The 13,036-nt window shown below is 43.8% G+C and overlaps 1 long non-coding RNA gene across 1 annotated transcript in view; it reads right to left on the bottom strand.

Moving 5' to 3' along the window:
- Positions 1 to 521: 521 nt before the first annotated feature.
- The window catches only part of LOC306936005, a 47,888-nt gene continuing 35,373 nt past the window's right edge, over positions 522 to 13,036 (bottom strand). Inside the window, exon 3 of the long non-coding RNA XR_013791453.1 lies at positions 522 to 2,268. This is a non-coding gene — a long non-coding RNA (uncharacterized lncRNA). The remainder of the gene's footprint in view (positions 2,269 to 13,036) is intronic.

Raw genomic sequence — 13,036 nt, 5'->3', positions numbered from 1 at the left:
ATGAAAAGTGCAAAAAAGATCTACAAGCTTGCAATGTGTCACTTTGTGACGTGTTCTAGTTATTTCTCGTACATGCCCTGTGCGAAGCCTAAAAGGAAACAGAAATGTAAAATTTGTATTCATAAGTTCTAAATATGCAAAGAAGAAAAAAAGAAACACAATTAAACCCATTCATCTCAATTATCTGTGTGACGGTTAATGGTCAACATCAAGTGTGTAATGTTGACAGCCCTACTCGGGCCATCTCTGCAGTGGACAACAGTCTGACTGAGTGGAGGACTCGGTCAGACTGTTGTCTCACTGACTGGACAGTCAGACTGTTGTCTCACTGACTGGACAGTCAGACTGTTGTCTCACTGACTGGACAGTCAGACTGTTGTCTCACTGACTGGACCGTCAGACTGTTGTCTCACTGACTGGACAGTCAGACTGTTGTCTCACTGACTGGACCGTCAGACTGTGAGAGAGAGGCTCACTTCTGCCCTCGGAGCAAACCCTGACCAGAAGTGAAGCGTGCAGCGGAGTGCATGCACTGATGCACATCACAGAGCGAGTGAGAGAGAGAGAGAGAGAGAGAGAGAGAGAGAGAGAGTGGCAAGCAGAAACAGAAAGTTATCTAGTCTGCATTTTGCAGCCAAGGCGTGTGGAGGCTAACCATTTAAGCCTGATTTATTATAGTTCGTCATACAACAGTATTGCGAGGCGAAAATAGCTGATCGACAATCTCAGCGTGCCGCCTTGCCATGCGTTGTGTGATCGTAGATCAGAGTTCGTAGATCGTATAATGCAATGAGGGGTCAGGTGTCCAGGTCAGGGGCCAGGTGTCCTTGAATAGGTATCAACATAAATCTTCTCTTCTGGGGGTCCCTCCCTGGCACAAACAGGGGGGGGGGGGGGGGGGTGTTCGGCTCTGCGGCCAAATATCAATTTGTAAGTCGCCGACACCAAAACGTTTGAGAAGCACTTCCATAATAGACGCCCTCTGCTCCTACTCAACATATCAGACTGTGGTCAAATGTGTATGCCACTTCCAAAATAGTCTCTTCTCTACTGTCCTCAACAACATCATCTGGTGTATTATTACACACACACTGATCCCAGACCGGGTCACAGAGTCCTCATCTGATCTGCTGTACGTGTGGTGCACATCATAATCATATGATAACATCATTTATTTCCAGAGCCATTTCTAAATAAGTCTTTATTTTCATCCACTGTCTCCTCCGCCTGCGTGTCGTCAATGTTACATCAGTCCAACTAGTCATACAGTCATAAAGTGTCTGTTATCCTTTAACTAACTCCCACATGTACCATCCATCGTTGAGTGTGCGCGACTGTGCGCGTGTGTGTGCATGATATCTCAGCTTCTATCAGATGTAAGAGAGGGGGGCTGCGAGCATAAAAGGCTGGGAAACTCTGCTCTAATTAGCAACGAGGGCTTGAGAAAGAGAGAGAGAGAGAGAGAGAGAGAGAGAGAGAGCGCCACTCAGAGCAAAGAAACCAACAGAGCAAACACCGCCCGTCTGCAGCCGTCCTGTCAGTGCACATTTTGACGCTGATTCGAGCCAACGATAAGAGGCGAGGCCCGTTGACATCAGGCAACATGCAACGCCCCTGCAATCGCTGGCCCGAGACGTCATGTCTGCCCGAAATAAACCCCAGTGGACCCCTAGGAGGGAGACACTGAAGGGTGGAGGGGGGAGAAATGCAGGCTGGATGTTAAGACACAGAATCAGACAGAGACATTTTACGTGATGACTAATTGTCGCTCAAATAATTGCGATTTAGCAATTTAATTGTGTTTCTGTCGTTAAACACCGGAAATTACATTTCGGTTTGGCTTTTAGACCTCGAAAATAGCAGATATGACAAATAACGTACACATTTAATTACATTAAAAAATCCTTCATAGTGGAAATGACCAATCTACAAGCTCAAACGTGTCCTGACGAGCTACTAGGGTCCTGACGAGCTGCTAGGGTCCTGACGAGCTGCTAGGGTCCTGACGAGCTGCTAGGGTCCTGACGAGCTGCGAGGGTCCTGACGAGCTGCTAGGGTCCTGCCGAGCTGCTAGGGTCCTGACGAGCTACTAGGGTCCTGACGAGCTGCGAGGGTCCTGACGAGCTGCTAGGGTCCTGACGAGCTGCTAGGGTCCTGACGAGCTGCGAGGGTCCTGACGAGCTGCTAGGGTCCTGCCGAGCTGCTAGGGTCCTGACGAGCTACTAGGGTCCTGACGAGCTGCTAGGGTCATGACGAGCTGCTAGGGTCCTGACCAAAACCAGAAAAAATATGACGCAAGTATAGATGCACAATATAATCAGTAGCGTAGGCCTATCGAAATTGGCCATATCGGCTATAAAAATGCTCTTGCCATTAATAGCTAAGAACAGCTAGGGCATTGCCTGGACTTCAGTAGTGCTGTGCTTTTTTCCCCCTTTGTTTTTTGTTGCATCAAAGGTTTTGTATTCTCTTTTATCTTCTGTATTTTCCATTCCATTTTATCGACATTCATCTTGTCTATTTTATTCCCAGCTCTCTGCACTGTTGCACATTTTTGTTTTGTTTTGTGTTCATTGTGTAAAGCATTTTTGGTTGCCCTTGTGAAAAGTTAAAAGATGAAGTTGCGTTGCCTTTATGCTAAGGCAGCTGTAATACGTGTATGTTTGCTATATAGTAGAGACCCAAATCCACTTAAACCCTGCAGCATCGACCAGCTCACAATGCCTTGTAATCTTGTCTATCGGCTATTTTCAGAGAAAGCTTTCCCCATAACAGAACAGAAAATACACTAGTATAGAGCCCTGAGGGACTCCTCTCAACCATTTTTATGTGTGTGTTGCGCGCACACACATGCATGTGTGGGTGTCTAGTCATGCCAAAGAAAGGCCACACACTGCTGTATAATCTCCGCGCGCGCGTGCGCGTACACGCGTACACACACACACACACACACACACACACACACACACACACACACACACACACACACACACACACACACACACACACACACACACACACACACACACACACACACACACACACACACACACACACACACACACACACACACACACACACGTATGTTATCCTCCCACTCTGCCACCTCGACATCCACTGTTGCTTTTTGAGAAAACATCTTTTGGAAGTCAGTGTGTGCCTGTGGCTTTCCAAAGAGAAATGCTTCAAATTCCACATGATGTTTGCTGTTTTAACTCTGTCTCTCTCTTATACTTATACAACACACTGAACCTCCAAAATGTACGCACAGACACACACAAATATACAGTCTACAGACTCTACACACAAAACAGCTGCTTTTCAGGAAAGGGAAATAATAACAACATCCAATGTTGTTATTATTTAGTCACAAGGTCTTTGATTTGGTTAAATGTTTATAAAACCCACACACACTTAGACCTAACCACTTTCACTTTCAAAATGTTTCAAAAACAGAGCTTGAAAACTGACAGCGGTGATAGATAAAACATTGAGGGTAGTCGATTGAAAAGGGCATTCATTCCCATTTTGCATCGTTCCCAACTGGCATTGTTCAGCAAATGGTGAAAATGTCCGATCCACAAGCTGTAGAGATCATTGGTACGATGACATGTAATGACATGTGATGACATGTGATGACATGTGATGACATGTGATGACATGTGATGACATGTAATGACATGTGATGACATGTGATGACATGCCCAAAATAGGGACGCCGGGTTGAAACTTTGCTCCCTGCTGCCACTCATGCCCTAGCTAGGTATAGCTTCTGTAGGCAGACAGACATATAGTACAGTACATAGAGACAGATTGTAATATTATCAAGCATATCAAACACACGCAGTACAACATGACTGGGTACCGAGCCTCCAGCCCCCCCCCCCCCACACACACACACACACACACACACACACACACACACACACACACACACACACACACACACACACACACACACACACACACACACACACACACACACACACACACACACACACACACACACACACACACACACACACACACACACACACACACACACACAATGTGACAGATGATAGTGTTGGGAGAGATGATCAGAGAGAGTCTCTTGCTCTCTTCTTGAAGAGAGCACCATGCCTTGAATATCTCTCGTTGCTCACAGGGCTTATAGCGCTCCTGTCTCCCCTCAGTTCCCATTCTGAAACCCCCTCCTTGGCTCCTACACTCAGTATTTTCATCTCGAGCTCTGAATCACTCGTCCTCTCGCTGCCTCTGGCTGCAGGAGCGAGCGAGGAGGAATGTCTAAAAACAAAGGCAAGTAAATGCGACTCTTCCTGAAGTGGTTGGCATCCTTCCAGACTGGCTGACCCTATACATACACTGTACAGTACAAATCCACTGTGGGGTGCTTGCATTAGCATGTGGGGTGATTGGCATTAGGACCTGAGGCCGATTCTACGAATACCTTTATCAGCCTTTATTTTTTCGTAGTTCCTGCACTTTGTAGGTTCTCACACTTTTTCAAAGATAGCAGATGTACAAGCTCACAGTGCGGGCACACACACACACACACACACACACACACAAACACACACACAGACACACACACACACAGAGAGGCAGGCAGAAACATGTGGCATTGATGTACGTGCGTGTGGCGTGCGTGTGCGGTGCCTCCCAGCGCAGCCCCTCTGGGAGCTGTGCTGGGAGCAGGTCCACATAGCTGGGATTCCAAACCGAGTGCGATGGATTCCAGTAGGCCCCCCGAAACACTGGAACCAGGGTCTGCGGTTCCCTGTGTGTGTGTGTGTGTGTGTGTGTGTGTGTGTGTGTGTGTGTGTGTGTGTGTGTGTGTGTGTGTGTACTGCATGTACACACACACAAAGGGGTGGGGGTGGGGTGGGGGGGGGGCTGGGGGGGGTCAAACATCTGCTTCTTGGCTTCGTGGACATATAACCAAAAAACTGCCAAATAATCCTCATTCCTTTATTCTCAGTTTCTGTTTCCTTTGTTTGGCGATTTGAGTCACAGTGTGCAGTCTGCAGACAGACTAGGGGACAAGTAGCTCTAATAGGGGGAATATAAAGAATGTTTTACCTACTCACCAATACAAAGACGGGCTGTGTAATTAGAAAGCCTACTTTCCTTAGTGGACGCACCCTGAGCCCCCCACCATGCGTATAATATGTACTTTTTGGCCAGAAAGGGATTGTAAATCTTTCCTATGAGGTTTTTCTCTTGGCAATATCGGTAGAGGGCGCAGTGGAGTAACTAAAAGTATTTATTTTCCGGTGGAAAAACAATCCCTTTCTGGCCAAAAGTACACGTACATTATACGTGTGGTGGGGGCCCTGGGGGCTCAAAGTGCATCCACTAAGGAAAGTAGGCTTTCTAATTACACAGCCCGTCTTTGTATTGGTGAGTAGGTAAAACGTTCTTTATATTCCGGCTACAGAAGAGAGGCTGGTCTGCATTTCATGCGAGAGCTAGACGCCATCGGTCCCATAGCCTTAAAGGTGTAGGGAAACGGAAATGGTGGGCATTTTATTTTGAAGTTTCAGACGGTTTCAACATGAAACACCGCTCTGAAGTTTCTGAACCAATCAGAGCGTCGCATCCCTTCAGGCGATGGGGCGGTAGCTAGGGACGGTAGCTATGCTATACGCAGGAGCATGGTGTGTGTTTGTTTACAAGTCAGATAGTTGGCCAGCTGTACCAGTTTACTGTTATGTGGCTTATTTCTACCCTATAATGTTTTCAGATACATATTTTAGCGTGATGATTAAGTTGAAACTGAGTAATACGTATAGTCTGGATGTCATCTTGAATGGGAATAAAAAGGGAGGATTTCTGTAATCAGTAGCAGCTGTGCTGGACGGATGCGCAGATATGGGGAATTAAACGGGTGAGCTTGATTTTTATTGGCTTTTATCGACGTTATCAGCACGTTTTCGTTTTCAGGAAGTAATTAAAACAATATTTCTATGGACTTTTGATATAAAAACACACAGAAATGAGAATTTGCCCATTTTTTTTGGCATCCATTGTTAGGTATGCCCATATGATGACCACGGATATTCTAAAAGTGTGAAAAACTTATTTTTCATTTCACTACGCCTTTAATGCAGGGCAGAATTAGCATTAGGGCTATGGACCAGAGCTAGGGGACAAGGCATTCACTATCAGGGTTACTTAAGGAAAGTGGGCAGCAGAAAGGGTCCGTTCGGTTACGGTGCAGCCTAATTATACCGATGTCTAACGCCTGCAATTAGGCTACACCTGGTAGCCATCCCCACATAGCAGATACAAGACAAGCACACTGCATCAACATTAGGGTGGTCGTAACAACAGAGACTGGCTTCCATTAGGTCTGTCTGTCATTGTCACTGAGGATACTCATACATTGATGTGCTTTTCTTTTACATTTTGTGCTGTATAAACTGAACTGACAATGACCAGCAATTTCTCCCTCTGTCTCCGTCTGTCTTTGCCTGTGCCTCCGTCCGTCTATCTCTCTCTCGCTCACTGGCACACACACACACACACACACACACACACACACACACACACACACACACACACACACACACACACACACACACACACACACACACACACACACACACACACACACACACACACACACACACACACACACACACACACACACACACACACACACACACACACACACACACACACACACACACACACACACACTAATAAACACACGCCTCCCAGCACTGGTTGGGGCCGGAACAGTGAGCCGTGTGTTAAAAGGATGAGACATGAGGATAAAAGGCCACTTCCTGCCCCCGAGGAGAACATTAGACACACCACCCGTCCTGCCACTGATATACTGTAGGTCTGCCTGACAAGGCTACCTCTCTGTCTGTCTGCCTGTGTGTGTGTCTCTGTCTCTCTCTCTCTGTATATCTCTCTCCGTTTCTCCGTCTCTTCTCCCTCTGTGTCTCTATCTATCTCCCTCATTATCATATCGTTGCAGTAAAAATGAGTAAAAATGTACAGTATGTGTGTTTTTGATATTTTGGGTGGAATTCTTTTGTTATATCTTATATATTTGTCATTATGTGGCCAAGAAGTGGAGCTCTCTCTCCACCTCTTGACCGCAGGGAGATCTGCGCCCGTCCTCTCTGGGTGGACATGACTGTCTAAGCTGGTCTTTTCTTGATGGCCAGGCTGTGCCCACTGATTATGAACATGTTTTTTTTTTCTTGATTGATTGATTGATTGATTGATTGATTGATTGATTGAAAATTTTATTCAAAGTATGTAAAATGGGTACCTTTAAACGAATGGTCAATACAAAAACTGCTACGAGGATAAAACCAGCAAAAGCACTAAGACTTGTTTACATCAGGGTCCTCCATTTTCAATTCATCAGGAAAGTTCTCCGTTTGTTATCAGTCACCGTTGTGACAGTATGTCATGACATACTGTGTAGGGCCAGATATAGCACTGACGTTTGATTTAGGGAATTGATGCTTTGATCCAGACAGGTTTCAGAATTTCGTTTTAGTTTAGGGTCTGATGTCACTGTCACGAGGCTGGTTATTATTATTATTACTGTTCGTAGGGTTCTAATGTTAGTCTGTTGCGCTTCAGGATCATTTGACTGAGAAGACTCTTCTGTTGATCTCTTGGCTTCAGGGATTCATGATGATAGATTTATTGTAGGTCTCTCTCTCTCTCTCTCTCTCCTCTCTCTCTGCCTCTCTCTCTCTCTCTCTCTCTCTCTCTCTCTCTCTCTCTCTCTCTCTCTCTCTCTCTCTCTCCTCTCCTCTCTCTCTCTCTCTCTCTCTCTCTCTCTCTCTCTCTTCTCTCTCTCTCTCTCTCTCCTCTCTCTCTCTCTCTCTCTCTCTCTCTCTCTCTCTCTCTCTCTCTCTCTCTCTCTCTCTCTCTCTCTCTCTCTCTATTATGCAGGTAGCTGAAGGATGTTATCGCTTTGATATATTTATGGACTAAACTAAACATTGATATCTGTTAGAGCTCTACATCAGCAGACTTGTAGATGTCTTTAATGACATGTTTCAGCCAGTCTACTGCATTCCCACTATGAACATTTGTCTTCCGTTCTCAAGTTTGACCTCTACTCTGACCTTTTCGGACACACTTCTAGAGCATGAGCTGCATTTGCACAATGCATACTCTGAGGCGTGTACAGTGAACACATGCCAGAGAATCACAATGAGCTGGAGTGGAGACACACACACACACACACACACACACACACACACACACACACACACACACACACACACACACACACACACACACACACACACACACACACACACACACACACACACACACACACACACACACACACACACACACACACACACACACACACACACTTTGGCAGCCTTTGTGGCTTCTGTTATCCAGACAAAGGCACATCCTGGATGGTTTGTCCTTGAACTTGAGCGTTGTCCTCATGTGTCCCAAGTGACACACTCACTAATGACTGTGCAGAGTGTCCCTACCACATCCCATTAACATCAAATTCACAACACTGATTTCCAAGTATGAGTTGTACAGGACTCACCACACGTGCAAAATTACATTATCAAACTTACATTCAGATAGTAGAATATGCATAGTAAAGAATAGAATAGACAAAACTAAAGGTGGTGTAAGTGATTTGGGGTAAAACAACAACAAATATCATTATTGAGTGTTAGTTCAGTAACAGGGGTCTCCCTGTTACTCCCCAGCTCTTTAGTAAAGAGAACATTTTCAGGTTGGTTTGGGATAACAATCCTCTCAGGAGAGAGAAGTGAATTTTCATGATGAATGATCAGGGAACGGCTCTAATGCACATTTGACTGTCATAGCGCCACCTGATCACCAGAGGGCGCCTAAGATCACCCCTGCACAGGAAAACTACTTCAGTCTTGGAATTGTTGTTGATGTTGTGGTTATGAGAATGCTGAAATAGTCAAGTTTGTGGTTTTCTTCATAAAGTCGAGTTTTGTGTTCCTTTGCTTAAATTTGCATATGTACTAAAGACGTATCCGGGTGTAAAGAACATACATGTTTTAAAGTTAGAATATGGAGATAAGAGGAATCTGCCCCCACAGCGACGGTATAGTGTATGTTTGCACTTCAGCTAGTTGGCAGAATCCTGCACCATAGGGGTTGACATGGCTACGTTACACTAAAGAGTTAATGGCAATTAACACAGTTAATTACTGTAGCACAGCTGAGACTGCAACCAGACCATGGACTCCTATGGAGCAGCTTGAGCTTGCCCAGTAGGAGGAGGAGGACTAGGCATACTCTCTCTTTGCATATGACTTTGTCACTTTTTAAGCATGCCATTTAAACATTTCTAAAATGTCAAGGTTTTTGAGAATAGCAAAAAATGCGGTCCTACAAGCTCTAGGCTACAATGCACCACACCATGTTGTATGCAGCTTGCAGATCTGCTATTTTTACTATTCGTTGTGTGGTTTAGTTCACGGCCCTAACCCTCATCTGAAAAGGTTTTGTGGTAGGGTCCACCAGAAGAGAGGATTTTGTGTTAAAAATGGCAACATTTTGGACTTTTTTGTTTTTGTCTACTCTTATTATTTTTTTTTTATATTGTCTTAAAGGGAAAAAATGATGACGATAACAGTGGGGGGAGGGATGGGTGAGGGAGAAAATGGGAAAAGAATGGTATGTTCAAACTATTTTAACTTTCTACCAATAAATATATATTTAAAAAAAAAAATGCAACATTTTCAAACACTTGTCTGCTATTTTTGAATAGCCAGCATATAAATATGGATAATGGGGTTAAAATGATTGTGATGCTGTATTAACACATTTTGTGGAGGATCCCTGGGGGTCCCCGGTCCCCATTTTGAGAACCACTGGCATAGTATACAGTACATCGGCCATATGTGACCATATGCGATATAGACCATACCACTTGGACAGCCTAACGAGATACATCTAAGAGGTGATCGAAAAGCAAATGAAACGATACAAAAATTGCACCGTTGATTAAATACGCCAGGATTTCTTTCTTCGAAAATAGCAAAAATAGGAGATCTAAAAACTCACTTGTGACATGTTGCGAGCTCATGTATGTATTTATTTATTATTTTGTTATTCATTACTATTTAGTTAAATCAGGGCTTAAGTGGGTCACCTTAACAGGTCACTCTAACATAACAGTATGTGCTTCAGTGCTCAGGGTACAGTACTGTTACGTACTGTATATCTACTGTTAAATGCCTCAGTACCACTGAGACTGTGTCTAACTTCAGCGTTACATGCAGAGTCTTATCTACACTGGAGGCAGAGCTTTGCTGACCTCACGTCATGGGAACCACTACCTTTGCTTCCTCACGTATGAGCTAAAGATCGTACAAATTGTAGCTAGAGATAGTGGTTGGAGTTTTAAGGCCTAGAACAATCACCTAATATTGATTGTGTTGCGTTTGTCTATGCAAGATATATATATATTAATTATATTAAATTTAATTCGTATTCGTACAAACCTTCTGTTGAATTGCACAGGCTTTCAGCGAATAAAAACGGCATCTCTCAATTATGAGCTATGAGCTTGTCGATCGGCTATTCACTCTTATTTCTATAGGTCATATTTTCCCTTTTTTCTAGTGTTTACTTTGTTGATTATCTTTGACAAGGTAATTGTTTACTTATTTTTTATTAAAAGTCATTTTATTAGAAGATATCCTACACAGTACACTTTACTGCATATTGGTTTGTTTACTGTCGACTCGTGTCGAGTGAGAAAATATAGCCTAAAATAATTTGAGCTTGTACTGTAGATCGGCAATTTTTGCTACTTTTCTATTACACTGTAGTATGATGAAGTAGGGCATTAATTTACAAAATATACAGTAGTGACATCTTGCACACTGCCACTTTAATATTTCTGCAATGAAACAAGATTTCATCATGGTTTCAAATACTAAGTTGTCTAAGCCTATATTACATTAGCGTAATATTATTAATGTATTATTATCTATGAAAACTATTGACTAGCACAATTAAATGGCCTTGGCCCTGGGGGTCAACCAGTGAGTCAGGGGCTCTGAGCAGGGACTGATGACCTAGCCTGTAAGACGTTCCAAAAAGTGGGTGTGATCCTGTTATGTTCACCGACACTGGTGTGGAAAAGTGAAGCACGTCTTCCTTGGCCCACGTCAACCGCTTATAGGCATGCACACTATTCACCTGACCATTTGTGACCAAATTTGACTGAGAGACTGCCATACTGTCATATGAAAGCAGGGAATCATAGCTTCAAATTGACGTATTGGTTGTTCAGTTTGACCCACCAGTTTTGGAGATATGGCTTATAGAGTAATGTCTCGCAGAAAACAGCAAGTTGAGAAAACAGGCTTGAAAGGCTCACTTCTGTGGTCTCTAACATTACACCTAGCTACATGTTTAAGCATTTATTTCATATTTACATGTCGATTTCAGCTCTGACACTTATTTCAGACATGCTCTAGTATGTGAAGAGTCTGCCTGTGCTATTAACTCATTTTTGAATTGCGCGATGGCAGTCTCTCAGTCAAATCTGGTCACATTTATCCTGGCCTTTGTTAATTGCCAAGCACTCATGCCAACCAAATTGTTTATTGACTATCTGTCGCCGCCGTGCGCTGCCACTCTCCACTTCACACATGTCGTCCTGTGTGTTGTAAAGTAACTTACGCACATTTACTAAAGTACTGTACTCATTTTGAAATTGGACCTTCTGCATAATGAGCAGCCTTACTTGTGGTACTTTAAGTATATTTTGATGATTATGAATACCTTTGTACTTTTACTAAAGTGAACTCTGAATACCAGACTTTTACTTGTAACAGACTATTTCTACATTGTGGTACTGATACTTTTACTCAGGTAAAAAAAAGTGAGTACTTCTTCCACCACTGTTCTCTCTCTTGCCCACATCACGCATGCCATCTTGGCAAGGCGTCTTGGCAAGGCGTCTTGGCACAACGTTGTTGGCAAGCCCTCAGGTGTTTGTATCTCTGTAGTAAGCCACAGTGTCTCTCTATCACTCCTCCGGCGAGTGCTTCTACTGCTCTGTCAATCAATAATTACTCTGTGAATGTGTGTAGGTGTGCAGGGTCTCCAAGGCCAGCCTCCAGGGGCCTGTATGTGTACAGTTTGTATCTCTGTGGGAGGAAACCTTGGCTCTGTGGTGCAGCCGTTTGCAGGCAGCCTGTTTCCTTGCTGCCTCTGTCGTGTATGTGTATGTGTTGTGTGTGTGTGTGTGTGTGTGTGTGTGTGTGTGTGTGTGTGTGAGAGAGAGAGAGAGAGGGGGGGGGGGGGGGGGGGGTGGGTGATGTTTTGACGTCTAGGTAGGACACAGTATGCAACAGAGTGCAACAACTTGAAAGCATATGACACACTCCCTCTCTCTCTTCTACCCTGTTGAGTCACTGCTTATGTGATGTACAGTATAGACGCTTAGAGCACTGTTCCCGACCCAAACAATCATGGGTGGGGACTTGGGACCCATTTTTATGGGTCATGAGTCAAATACAGTATCTCTCACTTTTTATTAGTTTTTTTCCTTAAATGTAAAGATTGATCAGGCATTTCAAGAATTTTGTAAATAGAAAAATGTAATCAAATGATGCCATACATAATAAGTTAGTGAAAATAGCAGATCTAGAAGCTCACAACTTAGGGCAGTCAGCATACTGAAACTAGAGAGAGGGAGATACAGACAACAGTGTGTGTAGATTGTGTCTGTTGAGATTGAAACTGAAAACACATTCAATTATAACAGTGAAATATGCACGTTCCAGCAGAAAGATAGAAGGTTAGTATACTATATAGCCTATATGGAACAATACAAGCAATTTGGATCATTGTAACAGAACTGCGTGAAAAATGATCACGTTAATAGTTGGTACCTGCAGCCTATTTTAGTGGAGATGTAACACTCAATGTTTTGACCAAACATATACAGTACACTGCTGAGGGAATCAAGAGGGTAACTATGCCTGGATCTGGTGTTCATGAATTAATTTATGATTTATCCCTT

The sequence above is a fragment of the Electrona antarctica genome, assembly GCF_951216825.1.
Source record: "Electrona antarctica genome assembly, chromosome: 14".
In the NCBI taxonomy this organism is placed as follows: domain Eukaryota; kingdom Metazoa; phylum Chordata; class Actinopteri; order Myctophiformes; family Myctophidae; genus Electrona; species Electrona antarctica.
This window is presented reverse-complemented; position numbering and strand designations above follow the sequence as displayed.